The sequence below is a fragment of the Schistocerca cancellata genome, chromosome 9 (genome assembly GCF_023864275.1).
Source record: "Schistocerca cancellata isolate TAMUIC-IGC-003103 chromosome 9, iqSchCanc2.1, whole genome shotgun sequence".
In the NCBI taxonomy this organism is placed as follows: domain Eukaryota; kingdom Metazoa; phylum Arthropoda; class Insecta; order Orthoptera; family Acrididae; genus Schistocerca; species Schistocerca cancellata.
Genome location: NC_064634.1, coordinates 481847803 through 481869940, shown reverse-complemented (window position 1 = coordinate 481869940; position 22138 = coordinate 481847803). Strand labels below are relative to the sequence as shown.

Below are 22138 nucleotides of genomic sequence, written 5' to 3'. Positions count from 1 at the left end.
GCCAGTCACTACTCTTGATGAACTGTGGTATCGTGTTGAAGCTGCATGGGCAAATGTACTTGTACACGACATCCAAGCTCTGTTTGACTCAATGCCCATGCGTATCAAGGACGTTATTACGGCCAGAGGTGGTTGTTCTGGGTACTGATTTCCCAGGATCTATGCACCCAAACTGCGTGAAAATGTAATCGCATGTCAGTTCTAGTTTAATATATTTGTCCAATGAATACCCGTTTATCATCTGCATTTCTTCGTGGTGTAGCATTTTTAATGGCCAGTAGTGTATGAAACTTTCTGGCAGATTAAAACTGTGTGCTGGACCGAGACTCGAACTCGGGACCTTTGCCTTTGGTGGGCAAGTGCTCTACCAACTGAGCTACCAAAGCACGACTCACGCCCCGCCCTCACAGCTTTACCTCTACCAGTACCTCGTCTCCTACCTTCCAATCTTTTCACAAGCTCTTCTGCGAACCTTGCGGAACTAATACTCATGAAAGAAAGGATATTGCGGACACATGGCTCAGCCACAGCTTGGGGGATGTTTTCACAATGAGATTTTGACTCTGCAGCGGAGTGTGCACTGATATGAAACTTCCTGGCAGATTGAAACTGTATGCCGGACCGAGACTCGATCTCGGGGAAGTTTCATATCAGCGCACACTCCGCTTTAGAGTGAAAATCTCATTCTGGAAACATCCCCCAGGGTATGGCTAAGCCATGTCTGTGCAATATCCTTTCTTTACGGAGTGGTAGTTCTGCAAGGTTCGTATGAGAGCTTCTGAAAAGTTTCGAAGGTAGGAGACGAGGTACTGGCAGAAATAAAGCTGTGAGGACGGGGCGTGAGTAGTGCTTGGGTAGCTCAGTTGGTAGAGCACTTGCCCACGAAAGTCAAAGGTCCCGAGTTCGAGTCTCGATCCAGCACACAGTTGTAATCTGCCAGGAAGTTTCATATCAGCGCACACTCCGCTGCAGAGTGAAAATCTCATTCTGGTCGGTCAAACTAGTCAGATCTTCTGTGAGCTGCCCGGTCTCACACAGCCGTGACTCCTGCAACGTTGGGATATGCAGACACTCTCCACGGATCACAATGGATGACCTCGCTACACAACTGGACGTCTCTGTTGGTAGTGCTGACAATCGTCCACCAGTGGGGGCACTGAGAGGTGTGTGCCCGGTGCGTTCCTCGCCACATAACACAAGTCCATAAAGAGCAACGAAGGACCATCTGTCCAGAAATGCTCGAATGATACACGGCTGATTGTGGCAATTTTTTGTGCAGCATTGTCACGAGCTATGAAACATGTTTCTACTACTTCCAACTGGAAACAAAAGCGCAATCCATGTAGTCACACTACCTATGCTCCAAAGAAAACCTTCAAAACCCAAGCCCACCTGGTAAAGCTTGGCGATGGCCTTCTGGGACTCTGAAGGGATTATTCTGTTTTGATATCCTCGCTCATCCTGCAATGATCAACAATGAAGTGTGTGGTGTCACCGCCAGACACCACACTTGCTAGGTGGTAGCCTTTAAATCGGCCGCGGTCCGTTAGTATACGTCGGACCCGCGTGTCACCACAATCAGTGATTGCAGACTGAGCGCCGCCACACGGCAGGTCTAGAGAGACTTCCTAGCACTCGCCCCAGTGGTACAACCGACTTTTCTAGCGATGGTTCACTGACAAAATACGCTCTCATTTGCCAAGACGATAGTTAGTATAGCCTTCAGCTACGTCATTTGCTACGACCTAGCAAGGCGCCATTAGCAGTTACTATTGATGCTGTAAAACATGTACCGTCACGAGCGATGTTCACCATTTATGGATTAAAGTATTCCACAGCTACGTCCTTTTTTGCTAGTCTAATTTCCTTGACATGTTCCAGACCTCACGCCAGCCTGCGTGAGCTAAAACGCGTGCCTTTCGGCTTCCTCTCATAACTGGTGTTGGCTCTCCTGCCAACCCACAACAAAGTGTATTGTGCTTTTTTGTGGGGTTTTAGGGCGCTCAACTACTGAGGTCATTAGTGCCCAGTCACAAAGGTAAGTGCACATATAATCTGGTAAAACTCAAGGGGGGGGGGGGGGGGGACAGCAGAAAGTTCTTACAAAGACGCAGATAAAATAATTAAAAGAGTTAGATGTCTTTGGACAAGTCCGTCAAAGTAATAAAACGAAGAACACGAGCAGCTGCTCAAGCGTCATCAGCTAAAATTTCCTGTAGAGTAGATGGCAGAGACAGAACAACACGAGACTGATTAAAACGGGCACACGACAATAAAACATGGCGCAATGTCAATGCATGACCACAAGGGCACTGCGGGGCGGCGTCACCGGATAGCAGGTAGCGGTATCTAAACCGGCAATGCACAATCCGCAACCTGGCCAAAAGGACCTCCTCTCACCGAGATGGTCGGGAGGAGGTTGTCCAAGCTGTTTGGAACGGTTTTATGGCCCGGAGCTTATTTTCTTGAAGTGTCGACCAAGTATCCCACCATTGTGACACAAGCCTCTTACAAACAACACCACGAATGTCAGACGATGGGACACAAAGGCAGGAAGACTGCAGCCTTGGCCGCAGCAACAGAAGCCTCATTCCGAGGCACTCCCACATGGCCTGGAACCCACATAAAGCTAACAGGAGAGTCATCATCAGCAAAAGAATGGAGGGATTGCTGGATCCGTTGCACCAAGAGATGGACCGGATATGGAGCTCCAAGGCTCAGTGTATTGTGCTACCCTCACAAAACTGCTAATGAGCCTCTTCTTCTCCATGAAAACACAAGTCTGTGCTCCCGGAAGATGGCCAAAAAATTTCATTGGATTGCTCATCCAACGTGGATGATGGCGAGATTGTCGATGAAGTAACGACCAGTAGAATGGTACCATGAAGGCATGCAGGCCTTCTCAATAAGGTGGCGTAAGGCTGTCGCATTGACCGGAGATTATGTTGTAAAACATGGTTTTGCAGCCAAGACAGTGGAGTATAATATGGTGCATTGGAATCCTGTATAAAACCAACCTGCTTTCAGAAATATTAGTTGCGTTACTTATTGAACGCTCTTTGCATTGGCATCAAGGTAGTGACGTCAATAGTCAGATGTCGTGGCAATCTACTTCTATTGGTCTTAGATGTGTAAGTTTACTTGGATATTTTGCATTTATATGTACATTTTCACACTGTGAATAATAAAGAAGTGAGTGACATAGGGAACTTCTCATACCAATCCTTACTGCCCTCGCTCCATTCGAGGATGCAGTTTGGGAGCGTGGTAGCTTTTATGTATCTGACTGCTCAGGTTTTAGCTTAATTTTTCATAAATTACACTCCTGGAAATGGAAAAAAGAACACATTGACACCGGTGTGTCAGACCCACCATACTTGCTCCGGACACTGCGAGAGGGCTGTACAAGCAATTATCACACGCACGGCACAGCGGACACACCAGGAACCGCGGTGTTGGCCGTCGAATGGCGCTAGCTGCGCAGCATTTGTGCACCGCCGCCGTCAGTGTCAGCCAGTTTGCCGTGGCATACGGAGCTCCATCGCAGTCTTTAACACTGGTAGCATGCCGCAATAGCGTGGACGTGAACCGTATGTGCAGTTGACGGACTTTGAGCGAGGGCGTATAGTGGGCATGCGGGAGGCCGGGTGGACGTACCGCCGAATTGCTCAACACGTGGGGCGTGAGGTCTCCACAGTACATCGATGTTGTCGCCAGTGGTCGGCGGAAGGTGCACGTGCCCGTCGACCTGGGACCGGACCGCAGCGACGCACGGATGCACGCCAAGACCGTAGGATCCTACGCTGGGCCGTAGGGGACCGCACCGCCACTTCCCAGCAAATTAGGGACACTGTTGCTCCTGGGGTATCGGCGAGGACCATTCGCAACCGTCTCCATGAAGCTGGGCTACGGTCCCGCACACCGTTAGGCCGTCTTCCGCTCACGCCCCAACATCGTGCAGCCCGCCTCCAGTGGTGTCGCGACAGGCGTGAATGGAGGGACGAATGGAGACGTGTCGTCTTCAGCGATGAGAGTCGCTTCTGCCTTGGTGCCAATGATGGTCGTATGCGTGTTTGGCGCCGTGCAGGTGAGCGCCACAATCAGGACTGCATACGACCGAGGCACACAGGGCCAACACCCGGCATCATGGTGTGGGGAGCGATCTCCTACACTGGCCGTACACCACTGGTGATCGTCGAGGGGACACTGAATAGTGCACGGTACATCCAAACCGTCATCGAACCCATCGTTCTACCATTCCTAGACCGGCAAGGGAACTTGCTGTTCCAACAGGACAATGCACGTCCGCATGTATCCGTGCCACCCAACGTGTTCTAGAAGGTGTAAGTCAACTACCCCGGCCAGCAAGATCTCCGGATCTGCCCCCATTGAGCATGTTTGGGACTGGATGAAGCGTCGTCTCACGCGGTCTGCACGTCCAGCACGAACGCTGGTCCAACTGAGGCGCCAGGTGGAAATGGCATGGCAAGCCGTTCCACAGGACTACATCCAGCATCTCCACGATCGTCTCCATGGGAGAATAGCAGCCTGCATTGCTGCGAAAGGTGGATATACACTGTACTAGTGCCGACATTGTGCATGCTCTGTTGCCTGTGTCTATGTGCCTGTGGTTCTGTCAGTGTGATCATGTGATGTATCTGACCCCAGGAATGTGTCAATAAAGTTTCCCCTTCCTGGGACAATGAATTCACGGTGTTCTTATTTCAATTTCCAGGAGTGTATATTTCTCGTATCCTGACAGTAATACAGAAAGAACAGCAAAATACTTGGCAGTTGAAAAGTCCCTTACTTTAAAAACGGGCGAACCCGACAACTGAAAATCAACCAACTCGAAAAAGAAACTAATTAATTTTCACAAAATTTCACAACGTAATGATAAAGAATCCGCGTCGATTGCAAATAGGAACACACTAAAACCACAAACTGCCTGAAGAAGCATTAGTTTTAGTGTGTTCCGAAGAAGGCGTGGTTATCCGCGCCGAAACCTAGGTCAACATCCAGTTTCTATTTGCAATCGAGGCGGATTCTTTGTAATCATTACATTATTCACGATTGATGACGCGCTGCAATGTTAAAAGTTATCAAATTTCAGAACGTGCTTGGCAGTGGCAGGAAACAGCACGACATAAGTAAGACATCCATGTGACTTCTGTTCACCACAGGAAAATTTTTACAAAACTTATACTTAAAAACCAGCAAACAGAAACAGTCTATTAGGATTTCTGTCTAATAGTTGCTTTACAAAAATAAAAAAAAAAGGAAAGGACTGTTGGCCAGGAGGTCCCGTCCGGAGAATTTCGGCCGCCAGGTGGAAGTCTTGTTGCAGGCGACGCCACATTGGGCTACATGCCCGTCGGTGGTGATGATTATGATGATGACAACACAACAGCCAGTCCACGGGCGGAGAACATCGCCAACCCGGCCAGGATCGCACCCGGGCCCGCTGCATGGGAGGCAAGCACGTGACCACTCAGCTAAGCAGGCGGACGACGCAAATAAATTGCACTAAACGTGTAACGTCCTTCGAAAAAAAAAATGCTGAAGAAAAAATTTTCGAATAATGAAATGCAACTAAAGGGATAACGTATTCTTTTTATCACTTACCTACAAGTAACTGGTGTGTGTGGAACTGTATTCAACCGCAGCACGTTATCTGTAACAATTAACAACATATTATTAAATTCATATACTTCAGTATTACCACATAGAGATGAAATACTGGGACTTACATAACAATAAAAAAAAACGATTAGTTTAAAATAAAAATTTGAGTGTTAACAAACACCATTGGAACTAGAGAGGAATGATGATTTAAGAATGACGAAAGTGGATATGTAGGTGCATTTTTAGTACACAAGGAGGTTTCAGCAAAAGAAAAGTTGATGTAACGAAATGAAGATCTACAAAGGCAGATGTTCTGAAAAACTAACACTGAAACTGCAAGCCAAATATGGCACTTACACATGTAAGCTGTATAGTAAAATTGAAGAAAAAAGCCAGGCAACGTTTAATATCATTTAACACACGTGTCGAGGTCATGGTGTCGAGGGCATGTGGCCTTCACTACAGACAGTCACAGAAGAACTGGCCTACTCGAATGCACGAGCATTTATTTCATATAGACGCAGCGATTTGCTGTACAATGGAAACTGCTACTACAATAACCAGTATCCCCCCCCTTCCCTCCCTCCCTGAACTGTGACATGGGTAGTAACGAGATGTAATAGTCTTTAAAACTTAATTTCACATAAGACTTCCAAGTCATACGACTGATTTCTGCCGGACGGTGTGGCCGAGCGGTTCTAGGCGCTTCAGTCTGGAACCGCGCGACCGCTACGTTCGCAGGTTCGAATCCTGCATTGGGCATGCATGTGTGTGATGCCCTTAGGTTAGTTAGGTTTAAGTAGTTCTAAGTTCTAGGGGACTGATGACCTCAGAAGTTATGTCCCATACCGCTCAGAGCCATTTGAAAAATTTTGAACTGATTTCTGTTTACTTATGTAGAGAACTGCCATCGATACTACAGATAGAGGACGTACGATACTCGATGCTATGATGTACATTTGTTTGTGCGACCTTCGTGGGTTCTAATTCTTAAATTTAAATGTAAGTCCTGCGCCGCCAAAACTAAACTTTCGTAGTTGACTCCACTACAGAGACCCACCTAAAGCGACAGCCAAAACACTACGACCACATTTTTAGTAGCATGTTGGTCCACTTTTCAAACACACTACAGCAAAGTTCTGCTTGACATGGATTCTACAAGTCCTTGATAAGTTTCCAGAAGTATGTGGCTCCAGATATCTGCTCACAGGTCACTAAATTTGCGGAAATTAAGGGATGGTGGTTTGCGGGCACGGTATGTGTTCCAGTGAGAATAGATTTGGGGCGTTTGCTGGCTGAGACATCAATGAGAGATCACTGTCACGCTTCTCAAACCACTGCAGCACGATTCGGGCCTTGTGTCGTGAAGAGTTATCCTGTTGGAAGTTATCATTTCCATCAACAAAAACTTCAGCCATGATGGGATGCATGTGATCCGCAATAATGTTCACGTAGTTCACTGCTTCAAAATGGTTCAAATGGCTCTGAGCACTATGGGACTTAACATCTATGGTCATCAGTCCCCTAGAACTTAGAATTACTTAAACCGAACTAACCTAAGGACAGCACACAACACCCAGCCATCACGAGGTAGAGAAAATACCTGACCCCGCCGGGAATCCAACCCGGGAACCAGGGCGTGGAAAGCGAGAATGCTACCACACGACCACGAGATGCGGGCATTCACTGCTTCCACATTGTCTTCGAGTACTATCGTAGGTCCCATAGAAGATCGACTGAATGTACCCCAGAGCACAGTTCTGCTCTCACTGGCCTCCGTCTGTGGCGCGGTTCACGTTTCAAACAGCCATACGTCCCGATGAAGCCGTGTAGGGACGCAACCATCGACCTGGTGTTGCAAAAAATGCTATTCATTCCACAGGCGACACGTTTCCATCGATTCGAACACATAGGGCTCGCGTGATGTGGACCTCCATGTTCAACAATGCCTTTTAAACGGTGCGTTACGAAACACTTGTACTTGCACCACCATTGTAGTATGTCGTTAGCCCTGCCAGAGTTCGCTTCCTATCTTCTACGTTTTGTGATGAGATTCTATCGTCCAATACCGTAAAACGCACTCGTTGTTACACATTCTTTCAACCGCCTTCCATAAGCGCTCATCACGGTATTACGGCGAAAGGGGACCATCTTCGGCGTTCCAGAGATACTCGTTTCCAACCGCAGCGCCACAACAATGCGTCAAAACCGCTTAAATCAGTTGATTTCCGAATTTTCGGCCTCTATTCTCGCTGTAATGATTACTGATTCTTCTCTCTTTCGATTACATTCTTTTCTCGCTGCGTCACGTGCCCGGAACGCAACCAGGAGGCATTCAGTCTCGGGGTGGACTGTGGTCGGAATGTTTTGTCTCATCAATTTTTGGCTTATGCTCAGATTTTTGAGCGAGGCCCAAACTGTAGACACCCAAATTCACAACTGAAGTGTCGTTTCTACCCGAGTACACGATTCCGGTTAAGGTCTGATGTAATATTGAGCTTCGGATAAAAAAAACAAGAACTTGATAGAATGTTTATTTATTCTTAGCTTACGGCACAAATGACCGCGCAGTAGAGATAACTTCAGTATGACTGCTGTCAGTAATGCCACCGTACCGTCATTCTACGGCTAGATCTACATCCTCTCAAGTGCATGGCAGAAGTTACTTCGAACTGTACCAGTAACTAGGGCATTTTCCCACTCCATTGACTGTTTGAATGCTTCAGTGCGCGCTGTAATTAATCTCGTCCTCGCGATCACTATGGCAATGAAACATAGGGGTTTTAGTCTATTCCTAACGTGATAATTAAAGCTAGTTCCTTAAGCATTTTCAGTAGCCTTTATCGGGATCGTTTGCATCTGTCTCCACGTGCATACCAGTTCAGTTTCGTCAGTATTTCCGTGACGCTCTATCAAGGGTCAAACAAAACTATGACCTGAATGAATTTCCACTCTGGAACGGAGAGTGCCCTGTTACGAAATTTCCTCGAAGACAGAAGCTGTGTGGTGGATCCGAACTCGAACATGCGAACTTTGACTTCGCCGGCGTAATTTTATGACAGCTGGTGGAATTAAGGCTCCGAGGATAGGTCAAGAGCCACCCTCGGATGTCTCAGTTGGTAAAGCACTTTCACACGGGAAGTGAATGACCCAGGTTCGAGTCCGGTCTGGCAAGCAGTTTTAATTTTGCCAAGAAATTCCAAACCAGTGACCATCCATGCTTTCCTTCTCTCCATACTTTCAGTATCCCCTTTGAGTGCTGATCCGCACAGGTTGCACATACTTGAGCAATGTTCTAAGACTGCATGAGAGTTTTATTAACAGTCTCCTCCGTAGAAGCGAAGCCTACCACCCGATCTATCCGCTACTGAACTGTGTCATCATTTTATTTCATACCCCTATACATTTTTACACCCAGGTGTGAGCTGTCCGATTTCCAATGAAACTCGTGAATATTGTACTCTCGGGATACTACGTTCTGTGAAATGCATAATTTTATTTTTCTAATCATCTAAAGCACGTTGCAACATTTGCTAGGCTTTGAAACCTTATGAACAGCCGACTCAAAAACTGTGCTGCTTTTTTTCAGAGTACATCAATATAGGTACCTACATCGGCAAACTGTCAGCTCTAAGCATAGGTGTACCACTGCGTCACCTGCCTTTTCGAAGTAAAGTAGTACTGCATCTATCTGGCTGCCTTAATCCGTGGCTTTCAGGATGTCATGTTAGGGGAGTACGAGTTCGGTTTCAAATGGTCGTCGATTTTTCATCCCATTCTGTCTGGTGTGAAGCAAGTCATTCTGTTCGTCATACCTCATTATATCAGGGCTTAGAATATGTTCCAAGTTTCTACAACAAATTAATGTCTGGGCTACGGCACGGTAGTTTTGTACTTGTGCCCAGTAGTTGTAAGGCCCGTGCCGTCTTCCAACTATTGGGCAGAGTATTTTCCTCGAGGAATTTTGGATTATGGTTTAGAGAGGGACTAACTCATCCGCAAACTCAGTGTAGAATCTGACAGCGATTCCACTAACTCCTGGACCAATGTCCAGTTGGAAAATTTGGAAATTTGTGGTAAGGTCTTATGGGACCAAACTGCTGTCATCGGTCACTAAGCTTACATACTATTTAATCTAACTTACGCTAAGGACTACACACACACTCATGCCCGAGGGGGACTCGAACCTCAGACGGGGGAAGCCGCGCGGCCCGTGACAACACGACCCTGACCGCACGGATAAACCGAGCGGCATGTCCAGTTGTATCGATAACGGTTGTTCCCCTAAACCTCTGATATGTGTATGACATCCTTACTACCGTGCGATAATTTAACTGGGACAATGAAATGGTTCAAATGGCTCTGAGCACTATGGGACTTAACATCTGAGGTCATTAGTCCCCTAAAACTTAGAACTACTTAAACCTAACTAACCTAAGGACACCACACTCATCCATGCCCGAGGCAGGATTCGAACCTGCGACCGTAGCGGTCGTGCGGTTCCAGATTGAAGCGCCTAGAACCGCTCGGTCACACCGGACGGCTAACTGGGACAATATTCCTGGATTTTCGTTTGTTACCACTACTTTCACGTAGTATCATAATATCTTTGTCTTTTATGAGAGATACTTCGATAATACCCTTCATGCATTTCTCTCTTGATAGCGATATGCTCTTTATTGAACATCTCTCCATCTACAACACTATACTTTGTTTTACGTTATCACGCGAACTCTGTTTCTTTAAGCGTTTCTCTACACTGACTGTACACGGTGGAGGGATACTATGCGTGTACCGAGGACAATATTTCGGAGATTGTCAGGGATATTTTATGAGTATTTTCGGATAACAGACTCGTTGTCATCTTTAGCTTGTAACAAAGTAATTAGATTTCGTTTGATTTATTACCCTGATTTATTGTTTCATTTGTATTGCGCTGAAAATATCTGCACAACAGTGAAAATGGTGATCGTATGTGCTGTGTATGATGTTAGGGAATCAACGTATTCCGTACACTCACCAAACTTGCTGGTATCAGCAGTTACGCCTTTCTTCTTCGCCCTCAACATTGCGTTATGAATGTCTCCGTTTCTACTGTGTTTTCTGTTTTACTGCAATGTTACTTTAATCTGTTTTTTGAGTTGTACAATTTGGCGAGTTCATATTGCACTCTTTTTCACAGTCGCAAAAGGAATTTCAAATAAATGAAGGCAACTACCTTGACAAACTGCATAAATTATAACTGCATTCTACTCTGTAACTAGCTATCTTGCGCAAAAAATCTATCAACTCTTACCTAAAATAGGGAATGGCCCGGTGAGAATTCTTGAATTCCCGCCGCAAAGAGCACTGTGGTAATGCAATGGCGAAATGTGAAAGTTTGTCCCGGGCCGGGACTATAAACAGGATTTATCGGTTATCATGAGCGCTTGTCTTAAGAGGCTTTTTTTATTATTATTAATTGAGTGACTTGGTAGTACCATGGAACTTCAGTAGATCAACATGTAATATAAGCTGCAAATGGGAGAAGAAATCAATGATAGTAACAAACCAATAATGAAAGGAGAAAGGCAATAAACGGAGAACATAGCCGAAAAACGACCACCAAGTTCTCTTATATATATATATATATATATATATATATATATATATATATATATATATATATATATATATTCGAAACAGAAAACTAAGAAAAATTCCAATATGATTTCAGGGATTGTAAACGCTCATGTGTCTATATACTTCATCAACACAGTTTTTACAATTGAACTGGAGCAAAGAGTCAAAAAGCAAACCAAAATGAGCAGGTAAACTAGGAAAGAACAAGCCTAACCAAATCAGATGGAAAACATACGTAACAAAACACCTATCATCAGAAAAATGAAATTAACCATCACCTTGCCAACGGAAAACAAGATTCAACATGTTGGCGAAGGGGTCTCGACATCGAGGCATTTGCCAAGCATGTCCAATAGGCCGCGATCATGTACTGCATGAAGTTCGTGTGATCTTCCCCTCGCCTTCTATAACATGTGAACGAAGTGCCCCAGAAACCACGTAAAGGTATGTGTTTTCGACCGTGGAAAGAAGGAAGAATCTGGGCGCAATATGACATCCATAGTGTATAAAGTCTCAGAAGGTCGAGTAAAGAAGACCAAGTAAAGCGATGTCGTATCGTATCTGGAGACGGAAAACGACTACTTAAATCCGTTTCGCTAAGCTCAACACGGAAAAGTCACTCGTTCGTTGGAATCAAGTTATTTACTACCTCATACCAAGAGGACGCTACGCGCATCGGTAAAATCGGAAGACTGATATTGCACCAAACTGTTGTCCATATTGATTGTGACGATCCTCTTTCAACGAGGTTCGAGCAAGGAACTGATTTCCAACGAGCCTGTAGGAATTTCATGGTGGGGACGAGTGTCCATAAAAAGAGAGCCCCTAAATAGCTCGCCGGAAGATAGAAGTCACGAACGTGTTTTGACTTATAATTTATGCGACCACCATCAACAGGGTGTTCAAGACTAGCAGGGCGGATACAATTAATCGAGACGTGAATGTGTGAGTTTCTTGAGTCATCATCAAAAATCTACGTCGCACGTATAGCATCTGCGTCTTCCTTCGTATGTCAGCCAGGCACAACCCCCAAACGAACGAGAGTTCGTGACCACCTCATACCTTAAGTGAAAGATTTGTCTTTTCCATAAGAAACAACCAGGCAATTGCTTTAGTTTCTTCGACATCATAGAGAAAAGCGGATAAACCAGGGCCACGTAATAAGCTTTGCATAAGACATGTGTATCCAGTATTCGGAGTAAGAGCAGTGTAAGAAACCGCGTTTCATGTTCTAGTATTGCTCTCTGAATTCTTTTTAACAGACTTACAGCTGAGCTTCGCTATTTTGAGTGGGCAACGATCAATTATGATACCGAGAGACGTACTAATATGCATCACAGTAGCCCTTGGAACAATGGCGTCGGCCGCGGTTGTCGAGCGGTTCTAGGCACTTCAGTCCGGAACCGCGCGACTGCTACGGTCGCAGGTTCGAATTCTGCCTCGGGCATGAATGTGTGTGATGTCCTTAGGTTAGTTAGGTTTAAGTAGTTCTAAGTTCTAGGGGACTGATGACCTCAGATGTTAAGTCCCATAGTGCTCAGAGCCATTTGAACCATTTTGAACAACGGCGTCATCAAAACCTCACGAAGTAAGAAGCCTGACTCTACCTTCATTAAGTAGTGCACCTGAACTGCGAAAATAATCATCGGTTACAGCCTTCAGTCGAGGTATCTACACAGGATTGCGGAGTATAACCGTCACGTCATCTGCGTATGCACGAACAGCTATAGTCCCTCCGGGAAGCGTCCAACCTTCTAGTTGGAATGCTAGCATCCGAGGCAGGGGCTCCAGAGACAACACAGAGTCATTGACAATGGGGTTCCTTGAGACACTCCGAGGAATGTTTATGGGGGGCGTCAGTTGGCAATTAACAACCACCGGACCAAAAATACCCGTAAACAGATTTGAGAGCACTCGCTGTGTGTCAACAGTAAATCCAACTGTATCCAGAATCCGAAGCAGAAAGTCGTGATTAACACGACCAAATGCCTTATCAAAGTCTAGGAAAGCAAGGGCACAAGTGACGGACGTTACAGCAACAACCGAAACGACATCACGACACTCGACTCTAGGAGTAAGAACGGCACACCAAGGTACGCAGCTTTTGCAACAAACATCTCATCGGTGCCGTCATCCTACTATTAACCGCCCTCACCACAGTCGTATAATCAAAGTTTAACAAAATAATTCGACGAAAGCTATCAGAGGAAGCCGGTCCAGGGCGTTTCGGGATAAAACAATTTTTCCCACTTTGAACGAGGTCGGCAGTACTCTACCCTGTAACACTTATTTCAGAAGAGACTTCAAGGTAGCACCCAACAGCGGCGAAAACCGCAGGTAAAATTCCTTGGGAAGTCCATCCAGACCTGGAGACTTTTGAGAAGGCGATCCCACAATAAGTTCATAAACTTCCACTAGCTGAAACGCAGCGAAGAGCGTTTCATTTTGTTCAGGTGTAGGTGTCGTATCCAAGATGCTGACAAGTGGGTTGCACTGGACGCATCGATGTTGTAGATGACTACACAGTATTGGTGTAAGACACGCACTATATCAGCTTCCTCCGATACGATATGTCCATTATCTGTCATGAGGGAATGAATACAAGCGCTTCGGCAACGGGTCTGATGACGAATGAAATGATGTAAGGGAGTCAGTTCTTCCGTCACCAATGATCGTGGCTTGGATCGCATTTTCAACCCTGCCTTTTGTATTCTTTTAAAGGTCAACAATTTTGCCTTCACACGCCTAACATCCGCTATTCGCAGAGGGGCGTGATCCGCAGCATCAATAAGTTCACGCAGGATTGAATAGTAATATTCGTAAGTTCTCCGAAAGTCTTGCGCTTTGGCAGCACAGATAAGTATCAAAGTTTGAGCGCTGTGTCCCCGAGTCAAGGATGGTGGAGTACTTCCCGGTGAACTGTATACGCTCCCACACGGCTCGCATCACGTCATCGACAGAGAGGTCGGCTAGGTGAGAGCCGTTTAACATCCACGAAATGCGAAACAATTTGACTGGTTGCCGTTCTGGATTGAGGTGTGTAGTCACAGGGCAATGATCCGTAAAGGAAGATGGGATGACTACAACATTAAGAATGCAATCGCGCAGGTAGTATGATAAGGAAAAGTTATCTAACCGGCTACTAGAAGTCGCAATAAATTTAACTAAGTACGGTATTTACATATCCAGACTCCTTGGAGACGTAAAGAGAGGACCAATTCATGTAATTCGCGACAGAAATTAAAATTTGGAGATTGACCTGCAGGACGCAACACACAGTTAAATCCATCACCCAACACAGTACCCGAAGGACTCTTACGCAACAGATAAACAATATCCTCTTGACAAAGACGCGAACGATCCACTGCGCGACCAGTGCCAGAAGGTACACATAAAAGAACCAAGGTAAGATTAAAAAGTTGACAACCTATGCCAGAATCCAACCTATGTCGGAATCCAACATTTCCACCTACGCAATAGCAATGCCTCCACGAAAGAGTAAGGCGGTCCCCGTAGAATATTCAGGTGCTACATTTAGACCACACGAAAACCAGTTAAGGAGAAATGCCTAAATAACACCTCCTGTAAGAAGACTATGTCTGCATATGAATCATAAATGAAATGACGCAGCGAAGCCAATCGCAATTCTGATGCCACACGATTAACATTTAAGGAAAGGAAAGTATAGTCTTTGGTCATTGATCACAGCTATACAAGGATGTACGGAACGTCCGAGAAGAATCAGGTAGATAGCTGAGAATCAAGGTCCAATGTGGATCCCCCACAGAGGAGGCAGACATCGGGGGACCAGAATCCCCGTCACTGCAACCTTTTTTATTAGATGTCTTATGTGGTACCGTGCGGTGAAGTTTTATACTTTGTTTCTGTCGGCAACGTGGCATGTCGGCCTCTACAGACGGAGGTGTGGGAGGGGTCAAAGGCACAGCTTTTTGTCCCTCAGAGCTAGGGTCATGTAGTGCAGTTTCAGTCACTAAGGCGGAAGCATTCTGTGGAACTGAAACTTCCTGGCAAATTAAAACTGTGTGCCTGACCGAGACTCGAACACGGGACCTTTGCCTTTATCGGGCAAGTGCTCTACCAACTGAGCTACCCAAACACGACTCACGCCCCGTCCCCACAGCTTTAATTCCGCCAGTACCTCGTCTCCTCGTCTCCTACCTTCCTAACTGTGGAACTGCCAATGCAACATGTGATACTTGGTCGCTAATTTTATTCCCCTCAGGAGTTGCTGTAGTCGCAAATTCAGGAAACCATCAGCGGCTGAAGACGAAGGAGCAGGAGGACATTGCATCGTCTCAGATTGTAACGGAGGACACAAAGACGAAAGGGGGGGGGGGGCGGGGTTTGGGGACTCCGCTCCCTCTTCACAAACAGGCAGCAAAGAACGAGTCACTTCGTGAGCAGGAGGCATGGTGGAGATAACTTCTTTGAAACTCACCGTACCACGGACGGGAGGTATCGTAGCATAGAGAGGAGCAGGAGACACAATCGATGCGGAGGTTAGTGCAGAAGGGCAGAAGGCACAGCCAGATCCACACCATCACCATCCTGAATGCGGCGTAGCTTGTTTGTCATCGTTACAGGTTCTATCCTGGGGCAACAGGATTCTGAATCTGTCGCGGAGGTAAAGGTGTAAATTCATTGATACGATTATCAGAATTCACTGTTTGTTCAGTATGATCCGAAGCAGAAGTGGGTCCGACGGCGGGAGTGGATGGAACAACATCAGCAAATATCAATTTGCGACGCTGCACTAACGACGGCTTTCGGTACAAAAACCCTGCGTGGGCAATTAGACCGAACGTGTCCACTTTCTTTACATAGAAAGCAGGTTCCCTGTTGACTAGTATACATGACGCGAACGTGGTAACCACACTCTTGTAAATGTGATGGAATATTGCGTTTGACATTGATTTCCATGGAACGAATTCCACTATAACGGACGTTTTTCACGTTATCACAAGGAGTCAATATGTCCTTTAGAAAGTTGTCAACATCAGGCGGGATGTTGAACAATCGAACATTGGCATATTCGATTTCAGCATCTGCGAGTGACACCATATTAACGGAATTATCGCGATGCCTGAACGGGACTGGAGAACCATGTCGAGACAGTAATCTTTCAACGTGAAGGGGATCCATAAATTTCAAGTAAAACACGTACTCGTCTGAATTAAAATAAGCGGTGTGGACCTGATCAGAGTTCACATGAATTGTATCGAGAAGCCAATCGTGGATTTCTTGAGACCTGAGCTGCACGTGTCGGGTTGTTTTATCGAAAGTAAGGCTCACAGTACCTTTTCGTGGAATACACCTGGAAACCATGGTAGCCATATAAGAGCGGCCGACGCCGCTGCAGGTAGACGAACACAAACAAACAGTAAGGCCGAGCGGAGGCGCTACGACGCACTCGGCAGCCAGAACAACAGTAACGAGGAGAACTTCACACTGTAACGCCGGAAATGCATAGCCTCCTATTTCCATCTATTGTACTATTTTTTTTCCTTGCTTTGTTACCTCAAGATATGACATTTCTGTCTCTTTGTATATTGTAATTGTTTTACTGTTTGTATATATATATATATATATATATATATATATATATATATTTATACATTTATGTCGATGTAAAATTGGTTTGTTTCGTAAATATTATTTGTATTTTTACGCTGGGTCTTGCCTAGGGAAGACTGCTATCGAACGATTACGTCGATAGGTCGTGTGAAGAATCAAAGTGTGTAGGATCTTTGGTAGTGTTAACTCTGCCGCGTGGAGCGCGGGCTGAGCAGAGGAGTCAGGCGGGAGTAGCGAGTGGAGCAGGTGTGTTGTGTGACGCTCCCGCGAGTTGCCGCGCTTTCGGGGTTTGGCAGCATGTAATTGCGCTCGACTTGCGATGATAGTTTCTGACATGGTGTCGCGGACGGGAAACATTAACTAGCGCACATCAAGAGCCCGTTTCGTCTGGTGACCGTGTCGAGAAGAAGGCGCGCCAACATCCAGCTTCTGCAACAGCGACGGCCGACAATGAGTGACTGTCGCCACCTCCTCGACCGACGGCTTCAAACCTTCAATCAACCGACAAGGAAGACTGGACGCAAGTAAAGTTTTAGAACTGTATGGCAGACCTCAGCTTTTCAAACTGTACCATTTTCGTAACTATAATAACAGCAACTTAGCATGAACCTTTGTTGCTCATTGTCCCAATTGCATTACCAAGCAGGGTCCCTTCCTCTTCCGAAATGAACCCGAGTGTCGTTGAAATTTAAACGCCAGCATTAAAATTATACCATTCGATTTCACTGCTTTAATTTCAAAGTATTCATAGCTGGCTACAATATTCAGATTACATAAGCACAAATTAAGAGTGCGAGTTTTGTTAGCATATTTTAGCGTACCTGTGACTGCAGCTCAGCTTGGTACGTACTAAATTTTACTATTGCTAATTGTTCAGAATCATTTAATTCAAGTTCAAAGTTAAATCTCTTATTTCTAAATTGCGTAGATTCAAGTAGCTTTAGAAATGATTGTTGAGGTAGTCCAAGACTAACCGTATTTTACTTAATTTCGATGTGCTTCAGAAAGAAAGCTCACTATTAACTTCAGTCACTAAATTAACTTTCGATTTTTCGGTTTTATTAATTCTTTTGCTAAATTAAGTCAGGGTGTAGCGAAATTTATTACTTCTGACAAACTTTCAGTTTTCACACTACACGTGTCAACCTTCAGTTGCCACGCTTCTAGTGCTAATTATATGTGTAATAACCTTTCTTTTTCAGTTACTATAGTAATTGTCCTTAGGACTGGCGACCGTGATTTCCCCCAAATCTCAAATACCTAATTACCGCTAGTTAATTGTTAACGTAATGGCTGCACATTTACTTTCTTTATTAACTTTACCCCTTTTCAAAATTAATTTCCACCAGTTTCATTAGTACATTTCCTTTCATTTAGATGTAACCCTTTCCTCCCTCTTTACCGACAGGTTAGCTTCGGTGACGATTGCTTTTCCAAAACTCCCATTAGGTACACGCGGTTTCATTTTTCACTGTCATTAAGGTCGGCAAGTGAGGGGGAGGTTACAACACACGTGACACTGCGGCAAGTAAAATAAACAAGAACCTTCCCGCTCGACGCGGAACTCAACCGCTTCAGCCATCCGGAAGCGGTCCTTGACCGACGTTAATAATCCCTTACGTACACTGCAATGTGCATCTTCGTCCATTAATACCTTACTCGCAAATTATTCCCCTTGAACTTAGGAGGATATTAGTGTGTTGTATGTTCGCAGTGAAAAAAGTCAAGAAGCTATATATACATATATGGACTTTTTCGTTGGTGATAAAGCTTGCGTGCCTCAGCCACAGGTAACTATCCCGTATGTGCAACCACAATGGAGGCGTATCTGTAAATAAGTTATACACAACTGCAACCAGCCACTTTTTCAATAATAATGCTTTATTACATTAACCGGTTTTCGAACCCTTTCAGGTCCATCTTCAGATGATTTCGGGAGGATCCGGGAAGTTACATCATTACTGGTAGTAGCATAATGCTGGGTGCTGGTTCTATGGCAGAAAGATGGGTCACACTTTAATGTATGCCATAGAACCAGCACCCAGCATTATGGTACTACCAGTAATGATGTAACTTCCCGGATCCTCCCGAAATCATCTGAAGATGAACCTGAAAGGGTTAAAAAACCGGTCTATGTAATAAAGCATTATTATTGAAAAAAGTGACTGGTTGCAGTTGTGTATTATAACTTATTTACATTAATATACAGTCACGGTTCTAAAATATCCGTAATGGATAAGCATAATCGGAGGCGTATCTGTTGAAAGGCCAGACAAACGTGTGGTTCCTGAAGACGACAGCAACCTTTTCAGTAGTTGCACGGGGAACAGTCTGGGTGATTGACTGGACTGGCCTTTTGACATCAACCTAAACAACTTTGCTGTGCTGGCACTGTGAACGGCTGAAAGCAAGGAGAAACTACAGCCGTAATTAAAAAAAAAAATCAAATGGCTCCAAGCACTACGGGGCTTAACATCTGAGGTCATCAGACCCCTAGAGTTAGAACTACTTAAACCTAACCAACCTAAGGACATCCAAGCCCGAGGCAGGATTCGAACCTGCGACCGAAGCAGCAGTGCGGTTTCGGACTGAAGTGACTAGAATCGCTCGACCACAGCAGCCAGCGTAATTTTTCCCGAGGGCACGCAGATTTACTGTATGGTTAAATGATTTTGGCATCCTCTTGGATAGAATATTCCGGAGGTAAAATAGTCCCCCATCCGGATCTCCGGGAGGGGATTACTTAGGAGGACGTTGTTATCAGGAGAAAAGAAATTGACGTTCTACGGACCGGAGCGTGGAATGTCAGATCTTAATTCGACAGGAAGTTTAGAGACTCTGAAAACGGAAATGGACGGGTTAAAGATAGATATAGTGGAAACTAGTGAATTTCGGTGGCAGGAGGAACAAAAATTCTGGTCAGGTGAACACAGGGTTATAAATACAAAATCAAATAATGGTAACTCTGGAGTAGGTTTAATAATGAATAAAAAAATATGAACGCGGATAAGCTACCGCGAATTATTGTAGCGAAGACAGGCACGAAGCCCGCGCCTACTATAATAGTACTAGTTTATACGCCAACTAGCTCTGCAGATGATGAAGAGACTGGAGACATGTGTGATGAGATAAAAGAAGTTATTCAGATATCGTAATTAAAGGAGAGGAAAACTTAATAGTCGTGGGCGACTGAAATTCGATAGTAGGAAAAATAGTTGCTGAATATGGGCTATGGGAAAGGGATGAAAGGGGATGCCACCTGGTAGAATTTTGCACAGAGCATAACTTCATCATATCTAACACTTGGTTTAAGAATCATGAAAGAAGGTTGTATACGTGGAGACACCGGGGGGTTGCAGCCTTATTTTTATGAACCAGGTTTTAAATTGTAAAATATTTCCAGGAGCAGACCTAGAATCTGGCCACAATTTATTATTTATCAAGTGTAGATTAAAACTAAATATACTGCAAAAAGGTAGGAATTTCGGGATATGGTATCTGAAAGAACCAGAGGTTGTAGAGAGTTTCAGAGAGAGCATTAGGGAACGATTGACGAGAACAGGGGAATGGGATTCAGCAGAAGAAGGATAGGTAGCTTCGATAGATGAAACAGTGAAGGCAGCAGAGCATCAAGTAGGTAAAAAAACGAGGGCTGGTAGAAATCCTTGGGTAACACAAGAGATATTGAATTTAATTGGCGAAAGAAGAAATTTAAAAATGCAGTAAATGAAGCCGGCGAAAAGAATACAAACGTCTCAAAAATGAGATCGACAGGAAGTGCAAAATGGCTAAGCACAGATGTAAGGATGTAGAGGCTTATATAACTAGGAGTAACATAGATGCCGCTTACAGGAGAATTAAAGAGACCTTTGGAGAAAAGAGAACTACCTCCATGCAATCAAGAGCTCAGATGGATAACCAGAGCTCAGATGGAAAACCAGTCCTACGCAGTGAAGGGAAGGTAGAAAGGTGGAAGGACTACACAGGGTGTTTCAGAAGTGATGCTCAATATTAAGGGCTATGACAGGATTGATCATTTGAAACAAAAGGCCAAGTAAACATGAACTCTAAAAAGTATAGCTTGCGATCTATGAGCAATTATTGAGCTTCAATATTCTGGAACAAATCTCTTCAGCTGCAAGCTCTTTGCTTTCCATATTTTGGGAAGTTCTATTATGCACGGAAGCAAGGAAAAAGGTCCAGTAAATATGAGCTCTAAAATGCATACCTTAAGAGCAATGACAACTTGTTATCTTCGCTACATTGAAACACAAATCTTTCTATTGAATAAATGCTCATAACTTTTATGGTACGCATTTTAGAGCGTACGTTTACTGGAAATTTTTTTCTTGTTTTGGTCCATACTATACCACTTTGCAAAATATGGAAAGCAAAGAGGTTGCAGTAGAAGATACTTGTTTCAGGGAATCGACGATCAAGAATTGCTCATAGCTCTAAAGGTATGCGTTTTTGAGCGTATGTTTACTTTCTTTGTTTCAAATGATAACTCATGAATATTGATGTAGATGAAGGTGAGATGGAAGAGGTGATACTGCGTGAAGAATTTGACAGAGCACTGAAAGACCTAAATCGAAACAAAGCCCTGAGACTAGACAACATTCTATCACAACTGTTGGTGGTCTTGGGAGGGCCACCCATGACAAAACTCTTCAGTCTAGTGTGTAAGACTTGTGAGATAGGCGACTTACCCTCAGACTTCAGGAATAACATAATGATCCCACTTCCAAAGAAGGCCGGTAAGGACCGGTGTGAAAATTACCGAAATATCAGTTTAATAAGTCACAGTGGGGAAATAGTAACACGAATTCGTCACAGACGAATGGAAAAACTGGTAGAAACCGACCCCGGGGAAGATCATTTTGGATTTCGTAGAAATGTAGGAACACCCGAGGCAATAGTGACTTATCTTAGAAGAGAGATTAAGGAAACGCAAGCCTACGCTTATAGCATTTGTAAAGTTAGAGAAAACTTTTGACAATGTTGACTGGAAGAACTCTTTCAAATTATTGTGGTGGCAGGGATAAAATACAGGGACGGGAGGGCTATTTACAATTTGTACAGAAACCAGATGGCTGTTATAAAAGTCCAGGTGCGCGAAAGGAAGACAGCAGTTTAGAAGGGAATGAAACAGACTTGTAGCCTATCCCTTATTTAATTATTTCAATCCATTATTTTAATCATTACTTAAACTGTATATTGAGCAAGCAGTAAAGGAAACAAAAGAAATATCTGGAGTAGGAATTAAAATCCAAGGAGAAGAAATGAAACCCTTAAG

General features: G+C 44.6%; 1 protein-coding gene across 1 annotated transcript in view; it reads right to left on the bottom strand.

Annotated features, from left to right (window-relative positions):
* Positions 1–22138, bottom strand: part of LOC126101510 (NACHT and WD repeat domain-containing protein 2-like) — a 1881963-nt gene that overhangs the window by 1040901 nt on the left and 818924 nt on the right. Inside the window, exon 3 of the mRNA XM_049912154.1 lies at positions 5626–5674. The gene's annotated coding sequence lies outside the window, so the exon portion shown is untranslated. The remainder of the gene's footprint in view (positions 1–5625; positions 5675–22138) is intronic.